The sequence below is a fragment of the Engystomops pustulosus genome, chromosome 4, assembly GCF_040894005.1.
Source record: "Engystomops pustulosus chromosome 4, aEngPut4.maternal, whole genome shotgun sequence".
Classification (NCBI taxonomy): domain Eukaryota; kingdom Metazoa; phylum Chordata; class Amphibia; order Anura; family Leptodactylidae; genus Engystomops; species Engystomops pustulosus.
Window position 1 is genome coordinate 211746798 of NC_092414.1, and position 12609 is coordinate 211759406.

Here is a 12609-nt window from a genome sequence, read left to right on the forward strand (position 1 = left end):
TTAAATGCCATTAACTATAATAGTCTGTTTACAATGTAGTCAGGTCAGAAGGAGGGAAACCTGAGCCTTGATGCAGTAACTGCATAATGTCTAAAACTTGGAGGTTGGGAGAAGGACAGATGTCGGGTATGATTGGAATTTCCCACTGACAACACTTAACCAGTATCAATAGGTATCTAATTGTAAAAGGTCCAATCTCCAGGAGAGGTAGGACTCAAATACTTTACCAAGGAAACCGATAGAGCTCACCCTTCTCCATAAGAGTAGCACATTCATAACACAACTTCTTATGGCTCCATTATACAGCGGGAAGGAACCAGCTGGGATTACAGGGGAGTCAACTCACTTAAGAACTGGAGGGGTTTTCCAGTACCATGGATAAAAATGTTTTAGATCTTCATTGAGGAATATTAGAAGTACATATCCACTCGAACAAAGTTTTGCATCCATATTTCTGGCAAGCTAATTCTAAGGGCATAATTTTTCTTGTCAAAAAACTATTGCTGTGGTTGATGTATACTTTTAATATTCCTCAACAAAGATCTTTCTCAGTCAGTCCTGTAGTGTTCAATGTCCCAGTGGCTACCACGGGCTCCCTCGTTCTTTTGATCGCTGGGGCTCAGATCAGAAAATGGATGTTAGTAGGAAAACTCCTTGAGGTATTGCATTGTAAAAAGTAAATATATTCACTAAATTTACCAAACATATTACCTCTTCTTTGAAATTTGTTTCAAACTTTTTGAATTTTTGGGAATTGAAATCTTCTAGTTCTTTTATAAAATCTTTGTTCACAACAGTAACCATGGCATTTATGGAGACTTTCAAAACTGTGTTGAGATGAAAAAGAAGAGATGTGAAATTTCTCGTAAAACTAATTTGACACAATAGCACAACGTGGTGACAAAACCCTTGGTAGGGATCTGTATTGAAAATCTGATCACCTTGCCGTGCACATATCATGACCTCTCCAGCCAAGATAAAAGAGAGGACACTTCTGTAGAGACATTGGGGCACATTTACTTGTCCGCTCCTGTCGCAAACCCACGGCACGTTGTCCGACGTGGATTCGGGTTCTGCCGTAATTCACTAAGGTCGTGCGCCCGATATCCAGCAGGTGTCGCTGCTGCACCCAGGTCTGCCGGAGTTTACCTGCTTCTTCTCGGTTCATGTAAGTGCTTGATCTTGCGACACATTTTGTTTTTTAAAATTCCACGGTTTTTCCGAATCCGTCGGGTTGTCTGACGGCCACAGCCCCCTATTTCTGTCACGTGAAAGCCGTTGCAATTGTGCCAAGGTCCGATCTCGTGCACCAAAATCCAGGCAGAATTTGACGCAAAACGGAAAAATTTGGGAAGCCCGATGAAAGTGCAGCTGCAGAGCCCTTAGTAAATGAGCCCCCATTATATGGTATTTATGTTATATTATACACATTTACAAAGATTAGAAATAGAAATCTAAAGAAAAGTTACCTGGCAAGATTTCATCTGAGAGGAATTCACAGAGCCTCCCATGGAAGTTTGCTTTACAAATGCATCGATACTCTTCAAAGTGACCATTCTGACACTTTAGGGTGACGGCGCCTTTAAAAATGAGAAATAAGAACATTTTAGATGTGAAGAAAGAAAGTAGTTGACTCGGATTTACACTTTCCTTATACAGCACAGATGTTGTAGGAGCTTTCCAAAATGTTCTAATAAAACTGGGAATTTTCCACAAAAGGCCACTCTAGAGAAGAGTGAACCGATGTCCAGACTAGATCTTCATTTACTACACATACCGCCATTTTAGAAGACCATGGATATACAATTTTGTTTGTGCTGAAGAAGTTTCCCCATAAGCTAATGAATAGAGATGGGCGAGTATACTCGTCCGAGCTTGATGCTCATTCGAGTATTAGCGTACTCGAAACGGCTCATTGCTCGGACGAGCATCTCGCCTGCTCGAGATCGAGCATTTTCTTAAGGAAACACAGTGGAGAACAGTAAAGAATACAATGAAAACAGTCAACACAGTGAACACAGTGAACACAGGATCATTTAAGTGAAGAACACAGTGAAGAACCCATTGCAGATGTTCCGTACAGATGTTTCCGTATGGAATGTATGGAAACATCTGCAATGTGTTCTTCACACATATTGTTCTTCACATACTATTGTGAAGAACACCGTTTGGCACGCGTGTCTTTGGATAAGTTAGCAGATGTAAGGAAACATCTGCAATGCGTTCTTCACACATATTGTTCTTCACATACTATTGTGAAGAACAACATCGGCACGCGTGTCTTTGGATAAGTTGGTAGATGTAAGGAAACATCTGCAATGTGTTCTTCACTGTGTTCTTTCAATGTGTTCTTTCAGTGAAAAATGCTTGAGTCTCCCATTGTCTTCAATAGGGTTCGTTATTCGATACGAGCACTCGAGCATCGGGAAAAGTTCGACTCGAGTAGCGAGCACTCGAGCATTTTAGTGCTCGCTCATCTCTATTGAATTAACCACAAAACTATGAAATTATGGACATCATGTAAATGAAACATTAGCCATTTTAGCAGCTCAACAGCATTGAAAGCCACCAAGAGTTTTTAAGCCAACAACATCTTTTGAAAACAAAAAAAAATTAAAGTACCCTCAGGAAACATGATGTTCCCTCCCAGAGAAAACTTATGGCTGGTTAAAAAAACAAGGGCCTGGTTTGTATAAATTAATGCTTCACATCACTGTAGTAATCTAAAATTATGTACCTGGACCTGTAGAGGTCAGTTGAATAGAAGGATCTGTAGAGACAATCTTTGTACTTGATGAAATAGTAGCATCTAGGTTTGTATTTGATAGTATTGTGGTGTTTGAAGGTACTGTGCTTGGTAAATTAGTTAAGTTTTGTGGACTAGATGTATTTGAAGGTTGAGTTATGTTTGATTGTACATTTGGTGTGGATGGACTAGTTTGGCTTGATGATCCTGATGTATTTGATGATACAGTTGTGGCTGATGGTATAGTGGTGTTTGAGGAACCTGTTGGGCTTGATGGTCCTGTTATATTTGATGATACAGTTGTGGCTGATGGAATTGTGGTGTTTGATGAGCTTGTTGGGCTTGATGGTCCTGTTGTATTTGATGATACAGTTGTGGCTGATGGTACAGTGGTGTTTGATAAGCTTGTTGGGCTTGATGGTCCTGTTGTATTTGATGATACAGTTGTCACTGATGGTATAGTGGTGTTTGATGAAGTTGTTGGGCTTGATGACCCTGTTGTATTTGATGATACAGTTGTGGCTGATGGTATAGTGGTGTTTGATGAACCTGTTGGGCTTGATGATCCTGTTGTATTTGATGATACAGTTGTGGCTGATGGTATAGTGGTGTTTGATGAACCTGTTGGGCTTGATGGTCCTGTTGTATTTGATGATACAGTTGTGGCTGATGGTATAGTGGTGTTTGATGAACCTGTTGGGCTTGATGGTCCTGTTGTATTTGATGATACAGTTGTGGCTGATGGTATAGTGGTGTTTGATGAACCTGTTGGGCTTGATGGTCCTGTTGTATTTGATGATACAGTTGTGGCTGATGGTATAGTAGTGTTTGATGAAGTTGTTGGGCTTGATGACCCTGTTGTATTTGATGATACAGTTGTGGCTGATGGTATAGTGGTGTTTGATGAACCTGTTGGGCTTGATGGTCCTGTTGTATTTGATGATACAGTTGTGGCTGATGGTATAGTGGTGTTTGATGAACCTGTTGGGCTTGATGGTCCTGTTGTATTTGATGATACAGTTGTGGCTGATGGTATAGTGGTGTTTGATGAACCTGTTGGGCTTGATGATCCGGTTGCATTTGATGATACAGTTGTTGCTGATGATATAGTGGTGTTTGATGAACCTGTTGGGCTTGATGATCCTGATATATTTGATGATACAGTTGTGGCTGATGGAATTGTGGTGTTTGATGAACTTGTTGGGCTTGATGGTCCTGTTGTATTTGATGATACAGTTGTGGCTGATGGTATAGTGGTGTTTGATGAACCTGTTGGGCTTGATGGTCCTGTTGTATTTGATAATACAGTTGTGGCTGATGGTATAGAGGTGTTTGATGAACCTGTTGGGCTTGATGATCCTGTTGTATTTGATGATACAGTTGTGGCTGATGGTATAGTAGTGTTTGATGAACTTGTTGAGCTTGATGGTCCTGTTGTATTTGATGATACAGTTGTGGCTGATGGTATAGTGGTGTTTGATGAACCTGTTGGGCTTGATGGTCCTGTTGTATTTGATAATACAGTTGTGGCTGATGGTATAGAGGTGTTTGATGAACCTGTTGGGCTTGATGATCCTGTTGTATTTGATGATACAGTTGTCACTGATGGTATAGTGGTGTTTGATGAACCTGTTGGGCTTGATGGTCCTGTTGTATTTGATGATACAGTTGTGGCTGATGGTATAGAGGTGTTTGATGAACCTGTTGGGCTTGATGATCCTGTTGTATTTGATGATACAGTTGTCACTGATGGTATAGTGGTGTTTGATGAACCTGTTGGGCTTGATGGTCCTGTTGTATTTGATGATACAGTTGTGGCTGATGGTATAGTGGTGTTTGATGAACCTGTTGGGCTTGATGGTCCTGTTGTATTTGATAATACAGTTGTGGCTGATGGTATAGAGGTGTTTGATGAACCTGTTGGGCTTGATGATCCTGTTGTATTTGATGATACAGTTGTCACTGATGGTATAGTGGTGTTTGATGAACCTGTTGGGCTTGATGGTCCTGTTGTATTTGATGATACAGTTGTGGCTGATGGTATAGTGGTGTTTGATGAACCTGTTGGGCTTGATGATCCTGTTGTATTTGATGATACAGTTGTCACTGATGGTATAGTGGTGTTTTATGAACCTGTTGGGCTTGATGGTCCTGTTGTATTTGATGATACAGTTGTGGCTGATGCTATAGTGGTGTTTGATGAACCTGTTGGGCTTGATGATCCTGTTGTATTTGATGATACAGTTGTTGCTGATGGTATAGTGGTGTTTGATGAACCTGTTGGGCTTGATGGTCCTGTTGTATTTGATGATACAGTTGTGGCTGATGGTATAGTGGTGTTTGATGAACCCGTTGGGCTTGATGACCCTGTTGTATTTGATGATACAGTTGTGGCTGTTGGTATAGTGGTGTTTGATGAACCTGTTGGGCTTGATGATCCTGTTGTATTTGATGATACAGTTGTGGCTGATGGTATAGTGGTGTTTGATGAACCTGTTGGGCTTGATGATCCTGATGTATTTGATGATACAGTTGTGGCTGATGGAATTGTGGTGTTTGTTGAACCTGTTGGGCTTGATGGTCCTGTTGTATTTGATAATACAGTTGTGGCTGATGGTATAGAGGTGTTTGATGAACCTGTTGGGCTTGATGATCCTGTTGTATTTGATGATACAGTTGTCACTGATGGTATAGTGGTGTTTGATGAACCTGTTGGGCTTGATGGTCCTGTTGTATTTGATGATACAGTTGTGGCTGATGGTATAGTGGTGTTTGATGAACCTGTTGGGCTTGATGATCCTGTTGTATTTGATGATACAGTTGTGGCTGATGGTATAGTGGTGTTTGATGAACCTGTTGGGCTTGATGATCCTGTTGTATTTGATGATACAGTTGTGGCTGATGGAATTGTGGTGTTTGATGAACCTGTTGGGCTTGATGGTCCTGATGTATTTGATGATACAGTTGTGGCTGATGGTATAGTGGTGTTTGATGAACCTGTTGGGCTTGATGATCCTGTTGTATTTGATGATACAGTTGTGGCTGATGGAATAGTGGTGTTTGATGAAGTTGTTGGGCTTGATGACCCTGTTGTATTTGATGATACAGTTGTGGCTGATGGTATAGTGGTGTTTGATGAACCTGTTGGGCTTGATGGTCCTGTTATATTTGATGATACAGTTGTGGCTGTTGGTATAGTGGTGTTTGATGAACCTGTTGGGCTTGATGGTCCTGTTGTATTTGATGATACAGTTGTGGCTGATGGTATAGTGGTGTTTGATGAACCTGTTGGGCTTGATGGTCCTGTTGTATTTGATGATACAGTTGTGGCTGATGGTATAGTGGTGTTTGATGAAGTTGTTGGGCTTGATGACCCTGTTGTATTTGATGATACAGTTGTGGCTGATGGTATAGTGGTGTTTGATGAACCTGTTGGGCTTGATGGTCCTGTTGTATTTGATGATACAGTTGTGGCTGATGGTATAGTGGTGTTTGATGAACCTGTTGGGCTTGATGGTCCTGTTGTATTTGATGATACAGTTGTGGCTGATGGTATAGTGGTGTTTGATGAACCTGTTGGGCTTGATGGTCCTGTTGTATTTGATGATACAGTTGTGGCTGATGGTATAGTGGTGTTTGATGAACCTGTTGGGCTTGATGGTCCTGTTGTATTTGATGATACAGTTGTGGCTGATGGTATAGTGGTGTTTGATGAAGTTGTTGGGCTTGATGGTCCTGTTGTATTTGATGATACAGTTGTGGCTGATGGTATAGTGGTGTTTGATGAACTTGTTGAGCTTGATGACCCTGTTGTATTTGATGATACAGTTGTGGCTGATGGTATAGTGGTGTTTGATGAACCTGTTGGGCTTGATGGTCCTGTTGTATTTGATGATAGAGTTGTAACTGATGGTATAGTGGTGTTTGATGACCCTGTTGGGCTTGATGATCCTGTTGTATTTGATGATACAGTTGTGGCTGATGGTATAGTGGTGTTTGATGAACCTGTTGGGCTTGATGGTCCTGATGTATTTGATGATACAGATGTGGCTGATGGTATAGTGGTGTTTGATGAACCTGTTGGGCTTGATGATCCTGATATATTTGATGATACAGTTGTTGCTGATGGAATTATGGTGTTTGATGAAGTTGTTGAGCTTGATGGTCCTGATGTATTTGATGATACAGTTGTGGCTGATGGTATAGTGGTGTTTGATGAACTTGTTGGCCTTGATGAACCTGTTGTATTCGATAAAATAGAGAAATATGGTTAAAAATTTGGAGGAGAGAGCATTAACATAAAAAAGGCAACGCTGGAAATGCTGTTAACTTACTGAAGTGAAAACTGGTGGCAGTCTCCCTTCAATTACCTATATTTATGAAAGTTAACTAATAGGGGTTGAGTAGGGGAAGACGCCTGACACATTGCTGTCACTGTTTGACACTATTAACAGAGCCAAAAGTAGATATCTCTATCTGTAGTGAAGCCCCTCTTTGTTTGCAATGTAGGCTGCAATCGCATGCATGAAAAAAAAAAATCAACTCATCCTGCAAAAAACAAGCCACCATACAGCTTATATGACTGCAAAATCAAATCATTAAAATGTGTTAATAGATATGGTAACCCAAGTAGCATTTATGATTTTAAAAAGTATAAGAGCCGCATTAATTTTTTGAGTTATTTCATGCAAAGCTATAATACTAAAAACTCACCAATCAGCAAAAATGAAACCAATATCAGGGTGTTAGACCTCAATAGGATCCCCATCGCTCCCAGCTCCGCTGTTCCTGTGTCACTGTATAAAGTGTCCCTTGTATAATTGAATGAAGTGAGATCTGTTCTCTCTTCTGCATGGATTATTAGTTGTGAATTATATATAAGTTGATGATTTGAACAAAGAGGGCGGAGCCTTGTCCCTGATGCCAGCAAACACAATGTCACGAAAAGACAGACTTTATAATAGTCATCTATAGGCTCAATATGCAGTTATTAGGGGGCAAAGTCTGGCACAGGCTATAAGGAACAGGGAAGCAAATAAAGCCATGATTACATATAATATACGGACTGATTTGTTTGTGTTTTATTTTTTTTTGTAGTCTAGAAACGTTTTGAGATTTTTTCTTATTTCCAGGTTCTTTTAAGATTTTTTTAATTTTTTTTTTACGATTATAAATCCTTGCTGTTGTAATTCTTATTTGATTTAAGTATAATGGAATTATATTATTATTATAAAATTATCTGTTATGTAATATTATATTATTATGGTATTATACCCAGGGTTATACATGTATTATTTATCCTATATTTTTTGCCTTTTCAAAATATGTTGAAACTTGTCTTTCATTCCTGTTTAACTATGGCAAATTAGTTTTCTTTTAGTCATTTTTTTTATTTTGTATTGCTTTCTGTGTATTTCCAAAATGCATCCACATGCTATAGAAAGAAGTCTGCAGCAGAATTATATTAGAGTAGGTGGTGAGCTCCTTCTCTTGCACCATCAGTAGTACCTCACTGAGATTGTGTCAGGCTCAGGGGTAATGGATCCACCGTGACACAAGCCAACACCTTGGACCGGAGTCTAAGTGGCACCTGGTTTTCACCAGAGCCCGCCGCAAAGTGAGTTGGACTTGCTGCGATTTGGTACCACCAGGTCGTTTCAGAGGTGTGACTTGTCTGCGGTGCAGACCAAGTTTGAGATACAGGAACGGCAGGCAATCTTGTAGCCGGGGACAGGCAGGAGGTCAGGACGGGCAGCACAGGATCAGAGTCGGAGACTTGGCAATAGGTCAAGGCAGGCAGCGGAGGAGCATAGTTAGGAACGGAACCGGGGTCACAACGGAAAATCTCAATAACGGCGCAAGACATAAGACACAGCTTTCTCTAACGCACAAGGCACAAAGATTCGGCAGGGTGTTATGGGAGAGGCTGGATTAAATAGAATTCTGGGTAAGGCAAGCACCAATTAACTGTGCGCTGGCACTTTAAATCTTGAGAAGCCGACACACGCACGCGCTCGAGGACCCGGAAGCAGGACGGGGACAGGTAAGTGCAGCGGCCGTGGAGCAGGGAGCAAACAGAGGACCCGGGTCGCGGGACCATCCATGACAGATTGTACATGTTTGCTGTACATTACTGTATAGAATATAGTAAGCAAAGCAAGAGATATCCAAGTGTTTAGGACTAGTAAAAAGGGTAATACAGTGACGGCAGTTGTAGTATGGTATGGAACATGATCTCTCGCGCTGTAATTGTAGTAGTACCTGTCGTGGTGGCAGCAGTTTAATAAATTAGTTATTTTTCACCTAATTCTTTGTTTGTTTACCCAGATACAAGGTTCTAAGTGGTTGTATAAACTAGATGTAAAAGTGTAAGGAGCTATAATATAATTTACATTAAAGGACTCCTGAAGGACATTATGAGTTCCTGGTCACGCCTCAGCGCTGCCTCTGTAATTTCATAACTTTCTATTGATCTTCTGAGAGAATGTGTTGTTATCTTTTTACTGTTGTTTGGATGATATTTTGATGTTCCCCAGAGACGCTGGTTTCACATGAACATAAGTTGTTGCTAGGCTGGAGGAATGTGTCTTTGGAAATCCAATTTCTCAAACACGTCCTGACTTCAAATAAATTCCTTATGGATCCTATAAAGGTCATTACAGATTGGGTGAGATCCACCTACTTGAAGGCTCCCAACATTACCTTGGGATTTCTAACTACTAACAAAATTTTTTTAGGAACTTAACGTTGAAAACTGGAGTCAGGATGTTTTATCCAGACTTTTAGTTCCTCTCCAATATCCTACAGAGACAATTTATTGTCAAACGTGACACCTCTGAGTCTGGGATATGTGTTGTCTTGAGGGTAGGAATAGATAGTGCGGCCATGTGATGCATTCGTGATATGGCCGGCCTCATCCATTAAGGAATTATGGTGATAATTCAGAACAAAACTATTATTTAGTGACAGTTTAATGTTTACAGTACATAAAAAGAGACTGTTATATTTGGAGTCTGCTAAGCAGATAAATCCCTGGGGCTTATTTTTAACTCTCTTTTCATTTGTCGTTACCTTATGGGCAGAGTTTAAAATTATTAAATCTGATGCCTTGTCTTTTAGTTCTGTAGCTAATGCTTCATCAGATCATTCATCAGATCATTCATTATTATCCTAAACCTATATGTTTGCTGGATGGTTTCAGCTACTTCTTCTGATTCAGCCTCTTGCATTGGTTTGGAACCGTCCTTTGCTCTACCTCGCTGGAGATTGACTCCTAAGAAAAGTGGCCATGTTACTTTGCTTGAAGGTTTCAAGTTTCACAACAGGTTTTTTGAAGAAATATGTTATTTTCTTCAGAAGCCAGAGACCTCCAGCTCCAGTTAAGGTTCCTGGGTGACTGGAGAATGAAAGATCTTGGATTCCAGAAGAGTTCGGTACTTGGTACATTGGAAACACCTCGGTCCCAGGAATGGTCCTTGTTGTCTGCCAAATCATCTAGTCAACTTGAGCAGGAAGTTCTATCTGGACGACCCATCCATGCCCGGGCAGCTTGATAATGGTCAGTTTTCTCTTTCTTCCCCCGTAAAAGTTGGTTCTATAATCGTTCTTAGTTTTAGAGCTGGGGTGAAAGGCAGGAACGGTTAAAGCCCTGCTGGTGTTTGCTCAGTGGTTTCTCAGTAGCTCATTAACTAGGTATAAAGCCACCATCAGTTTGATGGATCATTGACAGTTATTGCTATTATCTTCCTGAAGGTGACTACTGCTTGTTCGGAACTACAGTTGCCTGATACGCCATCCTTAAATTAATTAACCCTTGACCTTGCACCACACAGACATCTTGTTATGACTAAGACTCAGACTTGTTTCCTTGCTAGGGAATTTGTCTTCAAGGACTCTCTAGGTTTTTATCGTGTTCACTGAGTTTTGTATTCAGTTTATTCTATTGCCAAACTCAAATAGAATATATAGTATGGCATGAGACCACAAAAAATGAAGAAAGGGGTGGCGCGGTGAGACGGATCTAGTCAAATGGTGGGTGCACGCTTAAATGGGGCTGACTCAGCACCCCAAGATCATCAGCAAAGTCCAATGGAAGAAAGCAGCACAAGTAATGCAAGAGTGCTGCTTTCTTCCATTGGACTTTGTACAACATGAATCTACATAATATCAGCCGTCCATTTTAATTTATAAATTGCATAAATGCAATTTAAATTGCACACACAAAATTAATGAATACCATTAATATGGAATAGGGGACCACAAGAGTAGAAGATAGCCTTTGTATCCTGGTAGTATTAAAAGCATCAAAGAAGTAAAAACATGAGTGAAATTAAAACACAAATATTAAAAGTATAAGCTGACCCGAGTATAAGCCGAGATCCCTAACTTTAACAAAAAAACTGTAAAAACCAATTGACTCGAGTATAAGCCGATGGTGGGAAATACATTGGTCACTGCCCCCCAGTATATAGCCAGCCCGTTGTAGTATACAGCCTGCCATCCAACCAGCACCCTCAAGTATATAACCTGCCACCAAGCCCCATCTAGTATATAGTCTGCCACCCAGCCCCCTCTAGTATATAGCCTGCCACCCAGCCCCCTCTAGTATATAGCCTGCCAGCCCCTGTAGTATATAGCCATCCAGCCTCCTGTAGTACATAGCCTGCCCAGCCTCCTGTAGTATATAGCCAGCCAGCCCCCTGTAGTACATAGCCTGCCCAGCCTCCTGTAGTATATAGCCAGCCAGCCAGCCCCTGTAGTATATAGCCTGCCAGCCCCTGTAGAATACAGCCTGCCAGCCTCTCTAGTATATAGCCTGCCAGCCCTTCTAGTATATAGCCTGCCAGCCTCCTCTAGTATATAGCTTGCCAGCCACCTCACGGAGCCGATGTCGGGGCCACAATGCATGGAAGAGGACATGCTGGTGGGGGTGTCAGAAGGTGAGTACACTTCTTTTTTACTTGACTCGAGTATAAGCCGAGTTAGGGTTTTTCAGCACATTTTTGTGCTAAAAAACTCTGCTTATACTCGAGTATACACGGTAAAATATATGCATCATCGTATAATAGATGTAGTTTTGTATATGCATCAATAGGGCATCACACAGCATTACTTACAATATATTAAAGAAGTTAAAGCTTTCAGAATTGCACTGGTTCTAAACATAACAACATGGATAAAGACCTGAGAAATACCAGAACCCCGAAAAATGTCTTGTCACCTAAATTGTCACTAAATTGTTTTGTTATTTACTTCTTTAATGCTTTTTAATCTAACAGGAGATAATTGGTATCTTCTGGACTTGTGGTCCCCCTATTCCATATTGATGTTGTGTGTGTCATAGGAAGTGACAATCCTCGGGTAAATGGTGGTGCTCACATACAGTAGGCATTTAAACGAAGACTAGAGATGAGCGAGCACTAAAATGCTCGAGTGCTCGTTATTCAAGACAAACTTTTCCTGATGCTCGAGTGCTCGTCTCGAATAACGAGCCCCATTGGAGTCAATAGGAGACCCGAGCATTTTTCAAAGAGACCATGGTTTGGGAATAAAATGTGTTATTTAATTGAAAAAGAATGTCTTCTGATAAGTGATCAGATGTATGCAAACATCTGCAATCTATTCTTCACTGTTCCGCACGTATATTATCTCACGACAAGTTAGCAGATGTGAAGAACAGTGAAGATTAGAATAAAAACAGTGACCACAGGATCATTTAAGTGAAAAACACAGTGAAGAATAGATTGAAGATGTTCGGCACATCTGGTTACTTGACGGGAGATACGCTGTCCCGGGATCCGCTGCTCTTCTTCCACTGAAGTCTCCCCGATCTCTCCGTGCTGCCCCATGTCTCCCTGCTGCCC